The sequence below is a fragment of the Salvelinus alpinus genome, chromosome 1, assembly GCF_045679555.1.
Source record: "Salvelinus alpinus chromosome 1, SLU_Salpinus.1, whole genome shotgun sequence".
In the NCBI taxonomy this organism is placed as follows: domain Eukaryota; kingdom Metazoa; phylum Chordata; class Actinopteri; order Salmoniformes; family Salmonidae; genus Salvelinus; species Salvelinus alpinus.
The window spans coordinates 24,147,049-24,169,365 of record NC_092086.1 but is presented as its reverse complement, the minus strand read 5'-3'; positions in this window follow the sequence as shown (position 1 = coordinate 24,169,365).

The following is a 22,317-nucleotide window of genomic DNA, read 5'->3' as shown; positions in this document are numbered from 1 at the left end:
GCCCATTGTCGTCACTGTCTTTATGTTGGTGACACAGCTGACATTGAGAAGTACATTAGGGTCCTGTTCAGTAAGCACCAAAGGGAAGAAAATAAACTCAAGCAGGGGGGGACCCATCTGTTCTTGTCCAAGAAGAAATGCTCATTTATTTTTCTATAGCAAAAAATGTTTTCAAATGCTCTGTGCCTAATGAACACAACCCCGTTAAAGAAGCGACCGGTCAGATCAGGTCAGACTATTACTCCAGATTATTGGTGGAGTGGGACAGGACCACTTACTTATCAGCTATTCCTGGGATTCGGAAACGACCATGCCTGCAGTTATGTCAGATCACTTTGACACAGCGACAACAAAAGAAAATGGTGTCTGTGGTGTTATGAAACGTTGGTCTTGGCTGAATTCAGTAGGGTTATTATGTCTTTCCTTACAGTTGGTTGGTTCATGTGATACACTCTTTCAGTAAAAGGGTTCCTAAAGGGTTCTTCGGCTGTCCACATAGGGGAACCCTTTTTGGTTCCAGGTAGAACCCTTTTGGGTTCCGTGTAGAACCCTCTGTGGAAAGGCTTCTACATCAAATCATATCAATCAAATACAATTTCATTTGTCACATGCTTTGTAAACAACAGGTGTAGACTAACAGTGAAATGCTTACTTATGGGCTTTTCCCAACAATGCAGAGAGAAAGAAAATAGTAAAATAATATAAAAAGTTAAACACCTAATAATGAAAGTAATAATAAATACACAATGAGTAACGATAATGTGGCTATATGTAACTAGGAATAAAGTGGCAGATAATAAACAATAGCAGCAGAGTATGTGATGAGTCAAAAAAGTTAGTGCAAAAACAGTCAATGCAGATAGCCGCAGAAAGAGTAGCTATTTGGTTAAATATTGAACTAATTATTTCGCAGTCTCATGGCTTGGGGATAGAAGCTTTTCAGTGTCCTATTAGTTCCGGACTAGGTGTATCAATACCACTTGCCGTGCGGTAGCCGAGACAACAGTCTATGATTTGGGTCACTGGAGTATTTGACCATTTGTTGTGCCTTCCTCTGACACCACCTGGTATAAAAGTCCTGAATGGCAGGGAGCTAGGCTCAGGTGATGTACTGGGCCGTACGCATTACCCTCTGTAGTGCCTTGCGGTCGGATGTCAATCAGTTGTCATACCAAGCGGTGATGCAGCCAGTCAAGATGCTCTCAATGGTGCAGCTGTAGAACCTTTTGATGATCTGAGGGCCCATGCCAAATCTGTTTAGCCTCCAGTGGGGGAAGAGGTGTTGTCGTGCCCTTTTCAATTTTCACTTTTGTTGTGTGTGGACCATAATAGATCCTCAGTGATGTGGACACCAAGGAACTTGAAGCTCTCGACCCGCTCCACTACAGCCCCATCGATGTGAATGGGGGCGTGCTCGTTCCTCCGTTTCTTGTAGTCCACGATCCATTCCTATGTCTTGCTGAGGGAAGGGAAGGGAAAGGTTGATGTCCTGGCACCACACTGACACTTCTCTGACCTCCCTATAGGCTGTCTCATTGTCATCTGTGATCAGGCCTACCACTGTCGTTTCGTCTGCAAATGTAATGATGGTGTTGGAGTTATGCACGCCCACACAGTCGTGGGTGAACAGTACACAAGGGGCCTAAGCACGCACCCTTGAGGGGCCCCCGTGTTTACGGTGAGCGTGGCAGATGTGTTGTTGCCTACCCTCACCTCCTGGGGCCGTCAGGAAATCCAGGATCCAGTTGCAGAGAGAGGTGTTCAATCACAGGGTCACAAAACAAACTCTGGGTTTGTGTAACGAGGGTGGAGTGGACAGGTGCTACGGCCCTGTTCATTGGTCGGTAATTAGACCACTATGTATCCTCTGAAGCAGCTATACAGAGACACGTGCAGTGTGGTTCCTTAGCCAGATGCTGCTATTAGACTATATGAGGCTGCTGGAACAAATAGATCTGTTCACGTTCTCACCTAAACCCAAATGAGTAGGATACTCCTGTCAACCTTAAGTACTGTTAAACCTTTGTGTACCACATTCACCGTTCTGGTAACCTAGGAAAATAATACTGTTTTTCCCATGTCATTTGTTTGAGTACCAAGTCTGCTTTTAGTTTGTCTGTGCTTCGTCAGTTCCATTTTTCATTTCAATTCTGAGTTCCAGACACATTATAGGGCCCTTTTCAAGTTGACTGGCTTGCTCAGATTGAACTTGGAGTGAACCCCTGCATAATAATACTTTTTCCCCGTCTCACTTATTTTGAGTACCAAGCCTGCTTTTAGTTTATCAGCACTTTCATCAGTTCTACGCTCATATCAGTTATGGATTCCAGACTCATTAATAGGCGCTATGCATCATCTGTCTCAGAATGACATTTAGGGATACTTTTATTCTTAAATCTGGAATCAATAACAATATGGTTGGACCTACAAATCCCAGGTCATATTTTATCTCTTATTCTGTAAACATGTTATATTCTTCTCAGTAAAGCTCTTTACTCTGCACAGTTTTTAGTGGGAGAAATATGGCCTCAATCGATACTGGATGACCAAGACAGCTTCAAACATACAACATGAACAAACATGTTATGAGGGACAAATAGCATACATAATTATGAATATAAGTATTTTCTTAATTAGCTCTTCATTTGTTGGTGAAGGTCAAACAATCGAACAACAATCTATATGTGTCATCTATAATAGTCCTCTTTCTCGAGTGGTATGGAGGGACTACGAAGCTTATGAAGCTGCTTCTTTGGTCAGGTTGAAGTGAGAATGAATGAGAGTGAAGAGAGAACAAGAGATCCTTCACCTCCTTGTCTTCTCATCTTGACCTTCACCTTGACCTCTCCACCAACCACCCACCTCGTCTGTTGCACAGTGTGCATTTTTGTTATCGCAGTCAAAGAGAATATTCATCCCAAGACCTTGAGCCATTTTCTACATGTTCACTATATGACACGTACTGTGTCCGTTTAGACCTGTGATGTGAAATGTGAATGCAAGTCACGTTCATCAGATCACGCGTGATAGTGTGTATATTTGAAAGACTTAGATTATTATGAATTGTTTTACCATAACAGGTCTTTCTTTTTCACCACGAGACAGAGATGTCATTTAAAACACAATGTTATTGGCCAAAACGACACTCTAAAGGGAGTTGATGCTCCAATGGCCTCTTTCTCTCTGTCTCTCTCGCATGCACACACAAAGACACACACACACACATGCACACACACACACACACATGCACACACTCGTTTCACTTCTCTGCTGGCCTGCCAGTTAGCCTCTGTCCATCCCTCCATCCATTCCTCTATCCGGGTTTGATTTTCTGTTTCACTCTCTGATGACTCTGACATCATAGTCGGTAGCCTGTGTTTATATTTGGAGTGAGAAAGGGGGTTAATTTGATACAGGATGGAGGCGGCCCAAGTTGGAGGGGATCGGCGCTTTGTGGATTCGATAATAGAATCAAGGGCCAGTTACAATGCAATACAAGCACGTTTCCCTGTCGACAGTGACATTTAGTTTAGTGGGCTGGCCAGCATGAGGCCTGGTCAGACATGATAGTGTATACTATATAGTGACCGGTTTAAAACAATACAGACGCAGTTGGTGACAGCTATTTAAAGGTAGGTTATGTTAGGAGCAGGTGATGATAGCTATTTAAAGGTAGGTTATGTTATGAGCAGGTGATGATAGCTATTTAAAGGTAGGTTATGTTATGAGCAGGTGATGATAGCTATTTAAATGTAGGTTATGTTATGAGCAGGTGATGATAGCTATTTAAAGGTAGGTTATGTTATGAGCAGGTGATCCTAGCTATTTAAAGGCAGGTTATGTTAGGAGCAGGTGATGATAGCTATTTAAAGGTAGGTTATGTTATGAGCAGGTGATCCTAGCTATTTAAAGGCAGGTTATGTTATGAGCAGGTGATCCTAGCTATTTAAAGGTAGGTTATGTTGGGAGCAGGTGATGATGGCTATTTAAAGGTAGGTTATGTTAGGAGCAGGTGATCCTAGCTATTTAAAGGCAGGTTATGTTATGAGCAGGTGATCCTAGCTATTTAAAGGTAGGTTATGTTATGAGCAGGTGATGATAGCTATTTAAATGTAGGTTATGTTAGGAGCAGGTGATGATAGCTATTTAAAGGTTGGTTATGTTGGGAGCAGGTGATGATAGCTATTTAAAGGTAGGTTATGTTATGAGCAGGTGATGATAGCTATTTAAAGGTAGGTTATGTTAGGAGCAGGTGATGATAGCTATTTAAAGGTTGGTTATGTTGGGAGCAGGTGATGATAGCTATTTAAAGGTAGGTTATGTTATGAGCAGGTGATGATAGCTATTTAAATGTAGGTTATGTTATGAGCAGGTGATGATAGCTATTTAAAGGTAGGTTATGTTATGAGCAGGTGATGATAGCTATTTAAAGGTAGGTTATGTTATGAGCAGGTGATCCTAGCTATTTAAAGGCAGGTTATGTTAGGAGCAGGTGATGATAGCTATTTAAAGGTAGGTTATGTTATGAGCAGGTGATCCTAGCTATTTAAAGGTAGGTTATATTAGGAGCAGGTGATGATAGCTATTTAAAGGTAGGTTATGTTGGGAGCAGGTGATGATGGCTATTTAAAGGTAGGTTATGTTATGAGCAGGTGATGATAGCTATTTAAAGGTAGGTTATGTCAGGAGCAGGTGATGATGGCTATTTAAAGGTAGGTTATGTTAGGAGCTGTCACGTTCCTGACCTGTTTTCTGTTGTTTTGTATGTGTGTGATGGTCAGGGCGTGAGTTTTGGGTGGGCAGTCTATGTTTGCTGTTTCTATGTTGGTTTTGGGTTGCCTGGTATGGCTCTTAATTAGAGGCAGGTGTTTTGCGTTTTCCTCTAATTGAGAGTCATATTAAGGTAGGTTGTTCTCACTGTTTGGTTGTGGGTGATTGTCGCTGTGTCTGTGTTTGTTGCACCACATGGTACTGTCTCGTCTCGTTCATTCGGTCGTTCCTGTTCATGTGTTCTTCGTTTCATGTAAGTTCGTAGTTTAGGTCTGTCTAGTTCGTTTTGTTATTTTGTTTATTTAGTCAAGTGTATTTCGTGTCTGTCTTCGTCTTACATTAAAGTATTATGTATTCATCACCCGCTGCGCCTTGGTCTACTCACTCACCGAAAGAGAGCCGTTACAGAATCACCCACCAAACCCAGATCAAGCAGCGGGTTAACGGACAGCCACGACAGCAGCAGTGGGAAAAGGAGCATTGGACATGGGAAGAGATCCTGGACGGTAAAGGACCCTGGGCAGAGCCAGTGGAGTGTCGCCGCCCCAAAGCGGAGCTGGAGGCAGCGAAAGCGGAGAGGCGACGTTATGAGGAGGCAGCACGGAAGCAAGGCTGGAAGCCCGCAAGTACTACCCTAAAATTTCTTGGGGGGGGGCTAAGAGGTAGTGGGCCGAGGGCAGGTAGGAGACCTGCTCCCACTTCCCAGGCTAACCGTGGAGAGCGGGAGTACGGGCAGACGCCGTGTTACGCAGTAGAGCGCACGGTGTCTCCTGTACGGGTGCATAGCCCAGTGCGGGTTATTCCACCTCCCCGCACTGGTAGGGCTGCTAGATTGAGCATTGAGCCAAGTGCCATGAGGCCGGCTCTACATATCTGGCCACCAGTACGTCTCCTTGGGCCGGCTTACATGGCACCAGCCTTACGCATGGTGTCCCCGGTTCGCCTACATAGCCCGGTGCGGGTTATTCCACCTCCCCGCACTGGTCGGGCGACGGGGAGCATTCAGCCAGGTAAGGTTGGGCAGGCTCGGTGCTCAAGGGAGCCAGTACGCCTACACGGTCCGGTATTTCCGGCGCTACCTCCTCGCTCCAGCCCAGTACCACCAGTTCCGGCACCACGCACTAAGCCACCTGTGCGTCTCCAGAGCCCTGTTCCTCCTCCACGCACTCTCCCTATGGTGCGTGTCTCCAGCCCAGTGCCTCCAGTTCCGGCACCACGCACTAAGCCATCTGTGCGTCTCCAGAGCCCTGTACGCACTGTTCCTTCTCCCCGCACTCGCCCTGAGGTGCGTGCCCTCAGCCCGGTACCTCCAGTTCCGGTACCACGCACCAGGCCTATAGTGCGCTTCGAGAGGTCAGTGTGCCCTGTCCCTGCTCCCCGCACTAGCCTTGAAGTGCGTGCCGTCATCCCGGTACCTCCAGTTCCGGCACCACGCACCAGGCCTACTGTGCACCTCAGCAGGGCAGAGTCGGCCGTCTGCCCAACGCCTTCTGCACTGCCTGTCTGCCCAGCTCCGTCTGAGCCATCTGTCTGCCCAGCGCCATCTGAGCCATCTGTCTGCCCAGCGCCATCTGAGCCATCTGTCTGCCCAGCGCCGTCTGAGCCATCTGTCTGCCCAGCGCCTTCTGAGCCATCTGTCTGCCCAGCGCCTTCTGAGCCATCTGTCTGTCCAGCGCCTTCTGAGCCATCCTTTCTGCCCAGCGCCTTCTGAGCCATCCTTTCTGCCCAGCGCCTTCTGAGCCATCCGTCTGCCCAGCGCCTTCTGAGCCATCCGTCTGCCACGAGCCATTAGAGCCGCCCGTCTGTCCCGAGCCATTAGAGCCGTCCGTCAGTCAGGAGCCGCTAGAGCCGTCCGTCAGTCAGGAGCCGCCAGAGCCGCCAGCCAGTCAGGAGCTGCCAGAGCCGCCAGCCAGTCAGGAGCTGCCAGAGCCGCCAGCCAGTCAGGAGCTGCCAGAGCCGCCAGCCAGTCAGGAGCTGCCCTACAGTCATGAGCTGCCCTACAGTCATGAGCTGCCCTACAGTCATGAGCTGCCTTACAGTCGTGAGCTGCCCTACAGTCGTGAGCTGCCCTACAGTCATGAGCTGCCCTACAGTCATGAGCTGCCCTACAGTCATGAGCTGCCCTACAGTCATGAGCTGCCCTACAGCCCGGACCTGCCAGAGTCCCTCAGCCCGGACCTGCCAGAGTCCCTCAGCCCGGACCTGCCAGAGTCCCTCAGCCCGGACCTGCCAGAGTCCCTCAGCCCGGACCTGCCAGAGTCCCTCAGCCCGGACCTGCCAGAGTCCCTCAGCCCGGACCTGCCAGAGTCCCTCAGCCCGGACCTGCCAGAGTCCCTCAGCCAGGACCTGCCAGAGTTCCTCAGCCAGGACCTGCCGCCCCTTATCCCGGTGCTGCCCCTTATCCCGGTGCTGCCCCTTATCCCGGTGCTGCCCCTTCATTTAGGTGGTTTTAGTTGGAGGGTGGTCATTGGGAGGGGGATACAGAAGCGGGGAGTGACTATGGTGGTGTGGGGACAGCGTCCGGAGCCTGAGCCACCACCGTGGTCAGATGCCCACCCAGACCCTCCCCTGGACTTTGTGCTGGTGCGCCCGGCATTCGCACCTTGAGGGGGGGGTTCTGTCACGTTCCTGACCTGTTTTCTGTTGTTTTGTATGTGTGTGATGGTCAGGGCGTGAGTTTTGGGTGGGCAGTCTATGTTTGCTGTTTCTATGTTGGTTTTGGGTTGCCTGGTATGGCTCTTAATTAGAGGCAGGTGTTTTGCGTTTTCCTCTAATTGAGAGTCATATTAAGGTAGGTTGTTCTCACTGTTTGGTTGTGGGTGATTGTCGCTGTGTCTGTGTTTGTTGCACCACACGGTACTGTCTCGTCTCGTCTCGTTCATTCGGTCGTTCCTGTTCATGTGTTCTTCGTTTCATGTAAGTTCGTAGTTTAGGTCTGTCTAGTTCGTTTTGTTATTTTGTATATTTAGTCAAGTGTATTTTGTGTCTGTCTTCGTCTTACAATAAAGTCATTATGTATTCATCACCCGCTGCGCCTTGGTCTACTCACTCACCGAAAGAGAGCCGTTACAGGAGCAGGTGATGATAGCTATTTAAATGTAGGTTATGTTATGAGCAGGTGATGATAGCTATTTAAAGGTAGGTTATGTTAGGAGCAGGTGATGATAGCTATTTAAAGGTAGGTTATGTTAGGAGCAGGTGATGATAGCTATTTAAAGGTAGGTTATGTTGGCAGCAGGTGGTGATAGCTATTTAAATGTAGGTTATGTTATGAGCAGGTGATGATAGCTATTTAAAGGTAGGTTATGTTAGGAGCAGGTGATGATAGCTATTTAAAGGTAGGTTATGTTATGAGCAGGTGATGATAGCTATTTAAAGGTAGGTTATGTTAGGAGCAGGTGATGATAGCTATTTAAAGGTAGGTTATGTTAGGAGCAGGTGATGATAGCTATTTAAAGGTAGGTTATGTTAGGAGCAGGTGATGATAGCTATTTAAAGGTAGGTTATGTTAGGAGCAGGTGATGATAGCTATTTAAAGGTAGGTTATGTTAGGAGCAGGTGATGATAGCTATTTAAAGGTAGGTTATGTTAGGAGCAGGTGATGATAGCTATTTAAAGGTAGGTTATGTTAGGAGCAGGTGATGATAGCTATTTAAAGGTAGGTTATGTTAGGAGCAGGTGATGATAGCTATTTAAAGGTAGGTTATGTTGAGGAGCAGGTGGATGATGAGCTATTTAAAGGTAGGTTATGTTGGCAGCAGGTGATGATGGCTATTTAAATGTAGGTTATGTTAGGAGCAGGTGATGATAGCTAATTAAAGGTAGGTTATGTTAGGAGCAGGTGGTGACAGCTATTTAAAGGTAGGTTATGTTGGGAGCAGGTGATGATAGCTATTTAAAGGTAGGTTATGTTGGGAGCAGGTGATGATGGCTATTTAAAGGTAGGTTATGTTATGAGCAGGTGATAGCTATTTAAAGGTAAGTTATGTTATGAGCAGGTGATGATAGCTATTTAAAGGTAGGTTATGTTATGAGCAGGTGATGATAGCTATTTAAAGGTAGGTTATGTTAGGAGCAGGTGATGATAGCTATTTAAAGGTAGGTTATGTTGGCAGCAGGTGATGATGGCTATTTAAATGTAGGTTATGTTAGGAGCAGGTGATGATAGCTAATTAAAGGTAGGTTATGTTATGAGCAGGTGATAGCTATTTAAATGTAGGTTGTTAGGAGCAGGTGATGATAGCTATTTAAAGGTAGGTTATGTTAGGAGCAGGTGGTGATAGCTATTTAAAGGTAGGTTATGTTATGAGCAGGTGATGATGGCTATTTAAAGGTAGGTTATGTTAGGAGCAGGTGATGATAGCTATTTAAAGGTAGGTTATGTTAGGAGCAGGTGATGATAGCTATTTAAAGGTAGGTTATGTTAGGAGCAGGTGATGATAGCTATTTAAAGGTAGGTTATGTTAGGAGCAGGTGATGATAGCTATTTAAAGGTAGGTTATGTTAGGAGCAGGTGATGATAGCTATTTAAAGGTAGGTTATGTTAGGAGCAGGTGATGATAGCTATTTAAAGGTAGGTTATGTTAGGAGCAGGTGATGATAGCTATTTAAAGGCAGGTTATGTTAGGAGCAGGTGATGATAGCTATTTAAAGGTAGGTTATGTTAGGAGCAGGTGATGATAGCTATTTAAAGGTAGGTTATGTTAGGAGCAGGTGATGATAGCTATTTAAAGGTAGGTTATGTTAGGAGCAGGTGATGATAGCTATTTAAAGGTAGGTTAAGTTATGATCAGGTATTTTCCTCCCTTTTTGATAATGTTTTACATACATATTAGCCAGTTTCACAATCTTGCAGTGGTTGAAATAAGTGGTATAATATTTTGGTTTAAAGGGGCAATCTGCAGTAGCAACAGTACATTGATTTTTGGTTGTATATATTATTAACATGTACCCATTGATTCTTCAAGAATATAACTTATAAATGCCTCATGAGCTTAGTTCAACTGTCGTACCCCATCAGAACCCCAAATTAGTTTTTTTACTGCAATGTTTGTAAACAAAGTCAATTCAAACAAATACTGTATATCCTCAAAACATGGTTAAAACTATCATTTTGATATCCTGGATATTCAGTCTTGGTACCCATAGTAAAGCATCTCTGTCTGTCTCCATAGTGACTGAACCAATCTAACAGCAATATTCGTTTTACAGTAGCCTATATATTTAGTTGTTTTTTTTCAACATACGGTGAAGCATGGTGGTGGCAGCATCATGTTGTGGGGATGTTTTGCAGCTGCAGGGACTGGGAGACTAGTCAGGATGGAGAGAAAGATGAACGGAGCAAAGTACGGAGAGATCCTTGATGAAAACCTGCTCCAGAGTGCTCAGGACCTCAGACTGGGGTGAATCTTCACCTTCCAACATGACAACGACCCTAAGTACACAGCCAAGATAACGCAGGGGTGGCTTCGGGACAAGTCTCTGAATGTCCTTGAGTGGCCCAGCCAGAGCCCAGACTTGAACCCGATCTAACATCTCTGGAGCGACCTGAAAATAGCTGTGTAGCGACACTCCTCATCCAACCTGACAGAGTTTGATAGTATCTGCAGAGAAGAATACATGTGTGCCAAGCTTGTAGCGTCACCCAAGAAGACTCAAGGCTGTAACTGCTTCAACAAAGTACTGAGTAAAGGGTCTGAATATTTATGTAAATGTGATTTTGCAGTTTATTCATTTTAATAAATTAGCAAACATTTCTACAAACCTGTTTTTGTTTTGTCATTATGGGGTATTGTGTGTAGATTGATGAGAAAATAAAACAATTGAATACATTTTAGAATGAGGCTGTAATGTAATAAAATATGGAAAAAAGTCTGAATACTTTCCAAATGCACTGTATGTTCTCCAAAAACCCAACCCATCAGCCATAGTAATATGACTTGCTAATAAAGAGAGGAGACGAGAAGTAAGCCAATGCTTAGCAACGGCACACGGCAGCCACCGTCCAACTCACTGTCACCATGGAGACAGCCACAGGGTGCACTACCTTACTTTGATTCCTCTGTGGAAACGAATTCATATACGAATTCATGAACGCCACCAGGACTTCACCATGACTGATTGTCTAACTCCATCCACGCAGGTTGATGACTGGCTCAGTATGAGGTTCTCCCCCTGAATCTGGGGCAGTGGGGTGATGAATCCTCTGCTCTGTAGCCCTGGAACCCGGACTAGACTGACTGGGGGGCATTATAACAGTTCTCTCCTCCATCCATTCACTCTGACCCATTTCTACTTCTATCCTGCTGTTCTGAAGTCAACAGGACATTCACCTGCAAACAGTCATGGTACAGGTCCTTTTGTCCAAACAAGCTATATAGGTCAATATATTGTTGTCTAATGCCACCGAAGGGTAAGGTTGGGTTGAACAATACAGTAACTACCACTCCATACAATACGTTCACCATTAAGCACAGTGCTGAAACACTGGACCCCTCTACTAAGCCTATCCTTTTGATACTGACAGCATCATCACAACAAATCTACTGACACCAGGGAGCACACAAAGTTAATTACATAATATAAAGTGGGGAAATAGGTCCAGCACGGCTCCATTGTGCCTGAATGTAAAGTGGTTCACCCAGCAAGGCTCCATTGTGCCTGAATGTAAAGTGGTTCACCCAGCAAGACTCCATTGTGCCTGAATGTAAAGTGGTTCACCCAGCAAGGCTCCATTGTGCCTGAATGTAAAGTGGTTCACCCAGCAAGGCTCCATTGTGCCTGAATGTAAAGTGGTTCACCCAGCAAGGCTCCATTGTGCCTGAATGTAAAGTGGTTCACCCAGCAAGGCTCCATTGTGCCTGAATGTAAAGTGGTTCACCCAGCAAGGCTCCATTGTGCCTGAATGTAAAGTGGTTCACCCAGCAAGGCTCCATTGTGCCTGAATGTAAAGTGGTTCACCCAGCAAGGCTCCATTGTGCCGGAATGGTTCAGTAAATTGCGAGCCAAGGGGAGGTTGGTGGTAAGAGGATGGTGATGTTCAGGCACACAGTGAACATGCTGACATTTGGGTGTGGGAACCCCTGGGACTGGTGGGGATATGGTAGGATTGTAGCACACAGCAATCAGAGCTCAGGAGGTTGACTAGGTAGACACAGGCAGCCAGAACTTTCCTAAACCCATTATCTAAGAGTGCAGAAGGCCCACTAAACTAAAGTATGCACATTGTTCATGGCTGATAGATTGTTGAGTGAAGGTTATTGAATGAACCCAGTCTTCAGTGACTTAGACTAGACAGACACATCAAGAGACTCCAGGTGGCAGGAACAGCGGGTGATGCATCACTAGTCAGCATCCTTCAGTGACAGACATTGTCAGATTGCTCAGTTGACTGGCCTTTGAGGATAAACATATCTTTCAGTTGTATTTCTCCACTTCCTCCCTGCCACTTCCCCCCTGTATATACAGTATATGAGCTCTGCAGGTAATGACAAACTATAGTATGTGATGCCGTATTCAGCCTGTGTCACTACACATTGTGTGACCCAGTTTTGATATAGATGACAGGTCATTGAATAACTAATAACCCTTTATGGTGCCCATATGGTGACCTTTTCACTCACTGCTACCACATCATTCATTAGTGTGTGTGTGTGTGTGTGTGTGTGTGTGTGTGTGTGTGTGTGTGTGTGTGTGTGTGTGTGTGTGTGTGTGTGTGTGTGTGTGTGTGTGTGTGTGTGTGTGTGTGTGTGTGTGTGTGTGTGTGTGTGTGTGTGTGTCAGCGTGTGTTTGTGCGTGTCAGCGTGTGTTTGTGCGTGTCAGTGTGTATGAGTATCCACCAGTAAGTGTAGAAGCACAACTGTACGGTCATAACCCATCACTTGTCCTTGGCTTCTGCGGTGCAGTCAGAGATGATGATGTACACAAACATGCTGTGCAGAGCATGGCTAGTTGCCCACAGTAGATTATCCAGGGTCTCCAAATAACTCACAGGATATGACATCAAAGCTTTTCCAGCTCATCAATGGCTGCCACTGTGTACAGTACATGTCCACCTGTTTAAGTAAAGCCCTTTAACGTGGTGAAAATGCCATGAATCCTGTCCCACTGTCGCAGTAAGGTCTCCATTTAATATCTAATGTTCTTAATAATAACCAAGCCAGAGGAACAGGGCTAAAACCCTACTTTCTGAAGACCGTCATTGTCGTGGCTGGTCTAGTGCAGCAGCTTGGTCAGACAGACACAGCTACTGGGCTCAGTATAATGGCCAGTAAGACGTAGTGCTGTATTCGGCACAAGTGACAAATAAAATTTGATTTGCCTGTGCTTCCTTCCTTGTCTTCAAAGTAGAGTCAAAACGGTAGCAAAACTTCCCAAGCTCCTTGGCTCGAGAAAACCCATTTGGACACCGCTTCTGAGCCGGCCCTTGCAACAACCCTAAGTAGAACGTTCTGACCCTAGGTAGAACACAGATATTTCATGCATAATTACCATGACATCAGAATGAAACAAAGTCAATTATGAGAAAACATTCCTATTTGTCTGGAAAGTAAATGTGAGTGACCTCCAGCATGGCCTGTCACTGACCAGTCACCTCAGTCCCCAGGAAGATGAGAAGGATGCAGAGAAGAAACGATGCAGTCATGACTCCCATGATGAGCAGACAATGGTGGTGGTCTGGTGGTCTCACTGCACTTCTTGTCATGTGCAGGGTCACACCAACACTGTGTGTTACGTATGGATTCATGCGCAATATAAATGTTCATTACGAAAGATATGCATGGTTATTTCACCTCTATTGCACTTCTACAACAAATCAATTGAATGTATTTGTGGCCTACATAGCTCTGTTATTAGTAGAACAGCAAGAGACTTACCAAAGTCGGCAGATAGAAGCTGAGCCGTTCCTCCCTAGAAGAGTGTGGAAGGTTCAGCTGTCTTCTCAGTCAACATGTAGGTCCTTATAAACAGACATGTGGGGAAATGCTGCTAGGCATATCACCTGCAAGGCATGTTTGTGTGGCACAAATCAGTTATTGGGATCTGTAATGTCATTGTGTGCAATGTGACCTTACTGTACCCAATGCAATGCAATGTGTTACTTGAGTGAACCAAGCATTTTGTATCAACACCGTGTTTTAAACTTGCACAATTACACTACATGACTAAAAGCCTGCTCCATGCAGGCCAGTCAAGTTCTTCCACACTGATATCGACAAACCATTTTTGTCTCACCCTGACCATAGTTTGCTTTGTATGTTTCTATGTTTTGTTTGGTCAGGGTGTGATGTGGGTGAGTATTCTATGTTGTATGTCTAGGTTGTCTTTTTCTATGTGTTTGGCCTATTATGGTTCTCAATCAGAGGCAGGTGTCAGTCGTTGTCTCTGATTGGGAGCCATATTTAGGTATCCTGTTTTTCATTGTGTTTTGTGGGTGATTGTATTTTCAGTTTTTTTGTTTTCAACGTACAGGAGTGTTCGTTTGTCGTTGTATTGTTTTTGTTCAGTGTTCATTTTTGCGTATTAAACAATATGGACACTTACCACGCTGCGCATTGGTCCTCCTCTTCTCATTCCAACGACGAGCGTTACAATTTTTTTATGGACCTCGCTTTGTGCACGGGGGCATTGTCATGCTGAAACAGGAAAGGGCCTTCACCAAACTGTTGCCATAAAGTTGGAAGCACAGAAGCGTCTAGAATGTCATTGCATGCTGTATTGCATGCGTGATGCATCACTCCAGAGAACGCGTTTCCACTACTCCAGTCCAATGGCGGCGAGCTTAACAGCTCTCCAGCCGACGCTTGGCATTGCGCATGGTGATCTTAGGTTTAGGCTGCTCAGCCATGGGAACCCATTTCACGAAGCTCCCGACGAACAGTTCATATGCTGACGTTGCTTCCAGAGGCACTTGGTAGTGAGTTTTGCAACCAAGGACAGACCTGCTACGTGCCTCAGCACTCAGTGGTCCCGTTCTGTGAGCTTGTGTGGTCTACCACTTCCCGGTTGAGACGTTGTTACTCCTAGACATTTCAACTTCACAATAACAGCACTTACAGTTGACCGGGGAAGCTCTAGCGGGGCATAAATTTGATGAACTGACCTATGACAGTGCCACGTTGAAAGTCACTGAGCTCTTCAGTAAGGCCATTCCACTGCCATGTTTGTCTATGAAGATTGCATGGCTGTGTGCATATCTGTCAGCAACGAGTGTGGCTGAAATATCAGAATCAACTCATTTTAAGGGGTGTCCACATACTTTTGTATATACAGTGCAATCGGCGTGTATTAAAACCCTTCACTTTTCCACATTTTCTTACGTTATAGCCTTATTCTAAAATGATTAAAATCAAATGTTTCCTTATCAATCTCCACACAATACCCCATAACGACAAAGCGAAAACAGTTTTTTTGATGTTTTTGCAAATTTATAAAAAACAAAAAATAGATACCTTATTTACATAAGTATTCAGACCCATTGCTATGAGACTCAAAATTTAGCTCAGGTGCATCCTGTTTCCATTGATCATCCTTGAGATGTTTTTACAACTTAATTGGAGTTAATTGGACATGATTTGGAAAGACATACAGCTGTCTATATAGGGTCCCACAGTTGACAGTGCATGTCAGAGCAAAAACCAAGCCATGAGGTCGAAGGAATTGTCCGTAGAGCTCCGAGACAGGATTGTGTCGAGGCACAGATCTGGGGAAGGGTACTAAAAAATGTCTGCAGCATTGAAGGTCCCCAAGAACACAGTGGCCTCCATCATTCTTAAATGGAAGAAGTTTTGGAACCACCAATACACTTCCTAGAGCTGGCCACCCAGCCACACTGAGCAATCGGGGGAGAAGGGCCTTGGTCAGGGAGGAGACCAAGAACCCGATGGTCACTCTGACAGAGCTCCAGAGTTTCTCTGTGGAGATGGGATAACATTCCAGAAGGACAACCATCTATGCAGCACTCCAACAATCAGGCCTTTATGGTAGAGTGGCCAGACGGAAGCAACTCCTCAGTAAAAGGCACATGACAGTCCGCTTGGAGTTTGCCAAAAGACACCTAAAGGACACTCAGACCTTGAGAAACAAGATTCTCTGGTCTGATGATCTGCAGAGAAGATTGAGAAGATATGCAGAGAAGAATGGGAGAAACTCCCCAAATACAGGGGTGCCAAGATTGTAGAGTCATTACCCAAGAAGACTTCAGGCTGTAATCGCTGCCAAAGGTGCTTCAACAAAGTACTGAGTAAAGGGTCTGAATACTTATGTAAATGTTATATATATTTTTTTTAAACTTTATTTAACCTTTATTTAACTAGGCAAGTCAGTTAAGAACAAATTCTGACTGACAGACAGACAGACAGACAGACAGACAGACAGACAGACAGACAGACAGACAGACAGACAGACAGACAGACAGACAGACAGACAGACAGACAGACAGACAGGCTGTGTGTGGAACAATGCTCCCCACTGTGGATGACCAGCTCCACCAGACAGGCATCAGGAATCCAACTCCAATCCCTCAATGGGGCTATTGTAGATTCCAGCCCAGTAAAGCAAATAAGAAAAAATAAGAGCATACCAGTAGCAAGTAAAGTACTCCTGGGAGAATTGATTTGCATAATTAATGGAAAATTGGCATCCAACTGTACCCCAGTGGATGATACTGAGTTGCACTCAAAGACACATGTCAAATCAAGGAATATACCTTCCTCCTCAGCGACAGCTAATTAGCAACACAAACTATTTCAGTCTGGTAGCTGTCAAACTATCTTGATGCAAAAACAACATCTGCATTTTCAAGGATGACGAAAAGATTTGTTCATTTACACAAGACATGACTGATACAAATGCTGGAAGAATGACATAATAAAGTGATGTAAGACTGTAAATACCATCAATTCCTACCAGAATAGATTATAATGTTGTTGCTGTCTGTATAATGTTGTTGCTGTCTGTATAATGTTGTTGCTGTCTCTATAATGTTGTTGCTGTCTGTATAATGTTGTTGCTGTCTGTATAATGATGTTGCTGTCTCTAATGTTGTTGTGTCCATGTTGTTGCTGTCTATAATGTTGTTGCTGTTATAATGTTGTTGCTGTCTCTATAATGTTGTTGCTGTCTGTATAATGTTGTTGCTGTCTGTATAATGTTGTTGCTGTCTCTATAATGTTGTTGCTGTCTCTATAATGTTGTTGCTGTCTGTATAATGTTGTTGCTGTCTGTATAATGATGTTGCTGTCTCTATAATGTTGTTGCTGTCTCTATAATGTTGTTGCTGTCTCTATAATGTTGTTGCTGTCTGTATAATATTGTTGCTGTCTCTATAATATTGTTGCTGTCTGTATAATGTTGTTGCTGTCTGTATAATGTTGTTGCTGTCTGTATAATGTTGTTGCTGTCTGTATAATATTGTTGCTGTCTGTATAATGTTGTTGCTGTCTCTATAATGTTGTTGCTGTCTCTATAATGTTGTTGCTGTCTGTATAATGTTGTTGCTGTCTCTATAATGTTGTTGCTGTCTCTATAATGTTGTTGCTGTCTGTATAGTGTTGTTGCTGTCTCTATAATGTTGTTGCTGTCTGTATAATGTTGTTGCTGTCTGTATAATGTTGTTGCTGTCTCTATAATGTTGTTGCTGTCTCTATAATGTTGTTGCTGTCTCTATAATGTTGTTGCTGTCTCTATAATGTTGTTGCTGTCTGTATAATATTGTTGCTGTCTCTATAATGTTGTTGCTGTCTGTATAATGTTGTTGCTGTCTCTATAATGTTGTTGCTGTCTCTATAATGTTGTTGCTGTCTGTATAATATTGTTGCTGTCTCTATAATGTTGTTGCTGTCTCTATAATGTTGTTGCTGTCTCTATAATGTTGTTGCTGTCTCTATAATGTTGTCTCTATAATGTTGTTGCTGTCTGTATAATGTTGTTGCTGTCTCTATAATGTTGTTGCTGTCTCTATAATGTTGTTGCTGTCTCTATAATGTTGTTGCTGTCTCTATAATGTTGTTGCTGTCTCTATAATGTTGTCTCTATAATGTTGTTGCTGTCTCTATAATGTTGTTGCTGTCTCTATAATGTTGTTGCTGTCTCTATAATGTTGTTGCTGTCTCTATAATGTTGTTGCTGTCTCTATAATGTTGTTGCTGTCTGTATAATGTTGTTGCTGTCTGTATAATGTTGTTGCTGTCTCTATAATGTTGTCTCTATAATGTTGTTGCTGTCTCTATAATGTTGTTTGCTGTCTGTATAATGTTGTTGCTGTCTCTATAATGTTGTCTCTATAATGTTGTTGCTGTCTCTATATTGTTGTTGCTGTCTCTATAATGTTGTTGCTGTCTCTATAATGTTGTTGCTGTCTGTATAATGTTGTTGCTGTCTCTATAATGTTGTTGCTGTCTGTATAATATTGTTGCTGTCTGTATAATGTTGTTGCTGTCTCTATAATGTTGTTGCTGTCTCTATAATGTTGTCTCTATAATGTTGTTGCTGTCTCTACAATGTTGTCTCTATAATGTTGTTGCTGTCTCTATAATGTTGTTGCTGTCTGTATAATGTTGTTGCTGTCTGTATAATGTTGTTGCTGTCTGTATAATGTTGTTGCTGTCTCTATAATGTTGTTGCTGTCTCTATAATGTTGTCTCTATAATGGTGTTGCTGTCTCTATAATGTTGTTGCTGTCTCTATAATGTTGTTGCTGTCTCTATAATGTTGTTGCTGTCTCTATAATGTTGTTGCTGTCTGTATAATGTTGTTGCTGTCTCTATAATGTTGTTGCTGTCTCTATAATGTTGTTGCTGTCTCTATAGTGTTGTTGCTGTCTCTATAATGTTGTCTCTATAATGTTGTTGCTGTCTCTATAATGTTGTTGCTGTCTCTATAATGTTGTTGCTGTCTCTATAATGTTGTTGCTGTCTGTATAATGTTGTTGCTGTCTCTATAATGTTGTTGCTGTCTCTATAATGTTGTTGCTGTCTCTATAATGTTGTTGCTGTCTGTATAATGTTGTTGCTGTCTGTATAATGTTGTCTCTATAATGTTGTTGCTGTCTCTATAATGTTGTTGCTGTCTCTATAATGTTGTTGCTGTCTCTATAATGTTGTTGTCTCTATAATGTTGTTGCTGTCTCTATAATGTTGTCTCTATAATGTTGTTGCTGTCTCTATAATGTTGTTGCTGTCTCTATAATGTTGTTGCTGTCTCTATAATGTTGTCTCTATAATGTTGTTGCTGTCTCTATAATGTTGTTGCTGTCTCTATAATGTTGTTGCTGTCTCTATAATGTTGTTGCTGTCTCTATAATGTTGTTGCTGTCTCTATAATGTTGTTGCTGTCTCTATAATGTTGTTGCTGTCTCTATAATGTTGTTGCTGTCTCTATAATGTTGTTGCTGTCTCTATAATGTTGTTGCTGTCTCTATAATGTTGTTGCTGTCTCTATAATGTTGTTGCTGTCTGTATAGTGTTGTTGCTGTCTCTATAATGTTGTTGCTGTCTGTATAATGTTGTTGCTGTCTGTATAATGCTGTTGCTGTCTGTATAATGTTGTTGCTGTCTCTATAATGTTGTTGCTGTCTCCCTACGTGTTGTTGCTGTCTCTCTCATCGCTCTGTCTCTCGTCTCTGTCTGTCTCGCTGTCTCTCTGTCCGTACCTGTCTGTCTAGTACTCTATCTGTAGTCTGTTGCTGTCTCTAATGTTGTCTGTGTATGCTGTATGCTGTGTATAGTGTTGTTCTATACATATAATGTTGTTGCTGTCTGTATGATGGTTGCTCTATAGTGTTGTTGCTGTCTCTATAATGTTGTTGCTGTCTCTATAATGTTGTTGCTGTCTCTATAATGTTGTTGCTGTCTGTATAGTGTTGTTGCTGTCTCTATAATGTTGTTGCTGTCTGTATAATGTTTTCTCTATAATGTTGTTGCTGTCTGTATAATGGTTTCTCTATAATGTTGTTGCTGTCTCTATAATGTTGTTGCTGTCTCTATAATGTTGTTGCTGTCTCTATAGTGTTGTTGCTGTCTCTATAAATGTTGTCTCTATAATGTTGTTGCTGTCTCTATAATGTTGTGCTGTCTCTATAATGTTGTTGCTGTCTGTATAATGTTGTTGCTGTCTGTATAATGTTGTTGCTGTCTCTATAATGTTGTTGCTGTCTGTATAATGTTGTCTCTATAGTGTTGTTGCTGTCTCTATAATGTTGTCTCTATAATGTTGTTGCTGTCTCTATAATGTTGTCTCTATAATGTTGTTGCTGTCTCTAGAATGTTGTTGCTGTCTCTATAATGTTGTTGCTGTCTCTATAATGTTGTTGCTGTCTCTATAATGTTGTTGCTGTCTGTATAATGTTGTTGCTGTCTGTATAATGTTGTCTCTATAATGTTGTCTCTATAATGTTGTCTCTATAATGTTGTTGCTGTCTCTATAATGTTGTCTCTATAATGTTGTTGCTGTCTGTATAATGTTGTTGCTGTCTGTATAATGTTGTTGCTGTCTCTATAATGTTGTTGCTGTCTCTATAATGTTGTTGCTGTCTGTATAATGTTGTCTCTATAGTGTTGTTGCTGTCTCTATAATGTTGTCTCTATAATGTTGTTGCTGTCTCTATAATGTTGTTGCTGTCTCTATAATGTTGTTGCTGTCTCTATAATGTTGTTGCTGTCTCTATAATGTTGTTGCTGTCTCTATAATGTTGTTGCTGTCTCTATAATGTTGTTGCTGTCTCTATAGTGTTGTTGCTGTCTGTATAATGTTGTTGCTGTCTGTATAATGTTGTCTCTATAATGTTTTTGCTGTCTCTATAGTGTTGTTGCTGTCTGTATAATGTTGTTGCTGTCTGTATAATGTTGTTGCTGTCTGTATAATGTTGTCTCTATAATGTTGTTGCTGTCTCTATAATGTTGTCTCTATAATGTTGTTGCTGTCTCTATAATGTTGTCTCTATAATGTTGTTGCTGTCTGTGTAATGTTGTTGCTGTCTCTATAATGTTGTTGCTGTCTCTATGATGTTGTTGCTGTCTCTATGATGTTGTTGCTGTCTATGTGTGTATTGATCATTTGTAAAGTATTGTGTGTGAACCCCAGGAAGAGTAGTTGTCGCTACAGCTGAAGGGGATCCAAATGAACAAGTTTGTTAGACTGAGGCATATATAACAACTTAACATGGACACATCTATTTCATTCTGGTCTCATTGTCACCCATTTGACCTCTTTCTCCTTATCTTACTCCTCTGTGAGTGCATGACACGAGGAGCGCACAACACGTGTCTTTCCAATTCCCATCAAGTGGCATAAAATTGTGCAGGCACAAGATTCTGAAAATACCCTTTGCATTTCTCATTGGAATAATAATCTTCATTTCTCAGAACAAGAATAGACTGACAAGTTTCAGAAGAAAGTCTTTGTTTCTGGACATTTTGAGCCTGTAATCGAACCCACAAATGCTGATGCTCCAGATACTCAACTAGTCTAAAGAAGGCCAGTTTTATTGCTTCTTTAATCAAGTATTAATTTGGTTTGAACGTGACTTGAAAATATCTGATTCCATGTGCTTTTTGGTTGTTTAGATTGCAGGAAAGAATTATATTCAAATTTGATATGCAAAAAACTGGAGTGGAGTCAAAGAGTTCAAGTGGAGAACTCTGTAGCATTCATAACCACCAGCTTTCTGTACATTTATTATCAAGGGCTTTGTTTTCCTGTGCCAAACTAAGATCCAACGACATTTGATTGGTCTGGAAAGTCCTTTTCAAATTGAAGGAAATACTGTCCGCGAGTTGTTCTACAAAATGAGTCCCTTTTTAAAATGTGTCCTTCATTTTAAAGTCAGCCCTATTATGTGAATTTAAATATTTTTTTGTAAAGAAAGATTGAACACCTAATAGTCAAATTGAACACCTAATAGTCATAGTGTAAAAGCAGGTGAGCTGGTTCTACTATTTTGGTCATTTTCTGGTGTTTAGTGGTGGAAACTGAGTGGGTCGAGCACAACACGTCAACCTTGTTACCAGTGGCTTCATGACAATTGTAGGCACAAAGTCACATTCCCACTTAGATTTGTGCGTTTTTCCCCCAATGATGTTAAATGAATTACTTAATGTAATTTGCTCATGTTGTATCATAACTATTTATAAAAAAGATCTGTCAGTTGTATTTTGCAGAAGGGGGCACTGACTGGAGCAGGAAAACAGTACATTGTTGAGTTGTGATATATCCCAGTGTGCCAGTTGTACTAAACTCCAAAGGCATAAAAGTTCATTAAAGAATCAATGTGCATCATAAATTACAATTGAGGTATACTTAGTCAACCTATGCATACAAATATATATATATGTATATTTTAATGATTATCGCTCTAGATTGCAGGGAAAGGCTGTTTCAGATGTTTAAAAAATGCAAAATTCTGAAATTTACAGAAGTGGGGGGGGGGATTACAGACTCCCTCTGGACTCCTCCTCCATTCTCACCTGCTTAGTTCCCACCTCTAAAATAATGGGTACATGACGCCCCTGCCTGTTACCCATAGATAGACAGGCTAGAAATGTTTTAACA